The sequence below is a fragment of the Pteropus vampyrus genome, unplaced genomic scaffold, assembly GCF_000151845.1.
Source record: "Pteropus vampyrus isolate Shadow unplaced genomic scaffold, Pvam_2.0 Scaffold191, whole genome shotgun sequence".
NCBI lineage: Eukaryota > Metazoa > Chordata > Mammalia > Chiroptera > Pteropodidae > Pteropus > Pteropus vampyrus.
In genome coordinates, this window is record NW_011888972.1 from 639,278 (window position 1) to 641,855 (window position 2,578).

Below are 2,578 nucleotides of genomic sequence, written 5' to 3' on the forward strand. Positions count from 1 at the left end.
TTTTCCATCCCTTTACTTTAGTCTGTGTGTGTCTTTTAATCTGAAGTGAGTATCTTGTAGGAGGCATATGAATGGGTCTTGTTTTCTTATTTATTCAGCTACCCTATGTCCTTTGATTGGAACATTGAATCCATTTACATTTAAAGTGATTATTGATCGGTACGTAATTATTGTCATTTTATTATTCATATTGGTGTTTTTTCCTTTCTTTTTAAAGAAATCCCTTTAACATTTCTTGGTTTGGTGGTGATGAACTCCTTTACCTTTTTCTTGACCGGGAAGCTCTTTATCTGTCCTTTGATTCTAAATGACAGCCTCGCTGGGTAGAGTCATCTTGGTTGTAGGTCCTTGCTTTTCATCACTTTGACTATTTTGTGCCGGTCCCTTCTGGCCGGCAAAGTTTCTGTTAAGAAATCAGCTGACAGTCTGATGGGATATCCCTTGTAGGTAACTGCTTTTTTCGTGCTGCTTTTAAGATTCTCTTACTGTCTTCAACCTTTGGCATTTTAATGATGATGCATCTTGCTGTGGGCCTCTTTCGGTTCATCTTGCTGGGGACTCTCTGCACTTCCCAGGCTTGAGTGTCTGTCTCCTTCGCCAGGTGAGGGAAGTTTTCTGTCATTATTTCTGTAAGTAGATTTTCAATTCCTTGCTCTCTCTCTTCTCCTTCTGGTGCCCCTATGATACAAATGTTGGTATGCTCGATGTTGTCCCAGAGGCCCCCTTAAACTATCTTAATTTTTTTGGATATTTTTTTCCTGTTACTGTTCTGATTGGGTGTTTTCTGCTACCTTTTCTTCCAAATTGCTGCTTCATCTAATTTAGTGTTGAGTCCCTCTAGTGTATTCTTTATTTCAGTTATTATATTCTTGTTTCTGTTTTTTTATTGTTTTCTATCTCCATTTTTATGTTTCCTATCTCTGTCGAAGTTCTCACTGAGATCAGTGAGCATCATTAAAACCAGTGTTTTAAACTGTGCATTTGGTAGATAGTCTCCATTTTGTTTAGTTCTTTTTCTGGAGCTTTGTTCTGTTCTTTCATTTGGGGGACACCTTTATTCTGTCCTTCCTTTGTTTCCCCATTTTGGCTGCCTCCCCGTGTTTGTTTCTACGTATTAGGTAGAACCTCTATGTCTCCCAGTCTTAGTAGAGTGGCCTTATGTAGTAGGTATCTTGTGGGGCCCAGTGGTGCAGTCTCCCTGGTCACCTGAGCTAGGTGATCCTGGGGTGTCCCTTGTGTGGGTTGTGTGTGCCCTCCTTGTAATTGAACCTGGGTTGCTGTTTGCACACCATTGGGAGGGATCGACCCTCGGGCTGATTGGTTGTGAAAACTGGCCATGACTGCAGTGGAGTTGCTGTGCAGGGGCTGATCCTATGGAGCAGGATTCTCTTTAGTGGGGCTCTGGTGTCTGGCCAGCCTCCTCTGTGGATGCGTCATTTGTGGAGATGGTTGGGTGGTGCTCTGGTGTGGTATGAATCTGGCCACTGAGTGTCTTGGTTCTGGAACCTCTTGAGTGGGGCTCTGTTGTAGTCCAAGGTCAGCTGTGGCCTGTGCCCTGCCTGGGCTACTTGGTATGACCTACAAAGTGATCTGCAGATGGTTGCCACCTGTGCTGGTTTCAGATACACCTGAGAAAGGCTAAGCGGCAAACTGAGGCATCTGCTGCTACTGCCAGGTTTGGGGCTGCTCAGCGGGAGGTATAGGGCACGCCGAGGCCAGGTGCTGCTTGTTTGTGAACCTTTGAGAGATTTTAGGAACGTCCACAGCAGGAGCCAAAACAGGCCGTTTGTGTGGAAAAGCCACTGGCGGCAGCTTGGGAGGGCCTGCATCTTGAGGGGGCGAGATCTCAGGAATCACCTGGGCAGGAATAGTGGTGTCAGCCAGGTTGATGGAGACTCAGTATGGGGGCTGCCTGCGTCTGCAGGCCATGCGGAACGAGGTCTCAACAAAGGAACAGTGGCTTCTGCTAGCACTTCTGTCTGGGAAAAAGCCGCCCCCCAGCCCTCGTCCTGAAGCCAGACAACTCAGTCCCTCCCTGTGTGTCCCTAGGACCTTTCAAGCAGCTGTCCCAGCGCTGGAGCACAGCGAGCGAGTCCGTCAGAGGCGAGTCCGCGCGGGCCCTTAAGAGGAGTGTCTACGACTCATGCAGCCCTCCTCTCTCTCAGACATAGTGCGTGCTGGTTTTCACAGTCAGAGGTGGTGCCTCGGGCTGGGGACCCCAGTGTGGGGCTGAGACCCCTCGCTCCTCCGGGGATCCTTCGCCTTTAACTGCCACACACGAGTGTGGGACCAGCCCGTTCTGCGTCTCCTTCCCTCCTAGAGCCAGTCTGGAGGTGGCTTTTTCTGTGTGCTTAGTTATATGACTTCCGTTCAGCTAGATTTCAGGCGATTTTCACTGACGGTTGTTCTGTAGCTTAGCTGTAAATCTGATGTGGTTGTGAGGGGAGGCGAGCTCAGCATCTACCAACTCTGCCATCTTGACCGGAAGCTTCTGAAGGGTTTGATATTTTAAATAGCGTGGCCAGGGAGGAACTCAGTAAGAAGTTGGTGTTTTAGCAGACATCTGAGGAAATGCAGG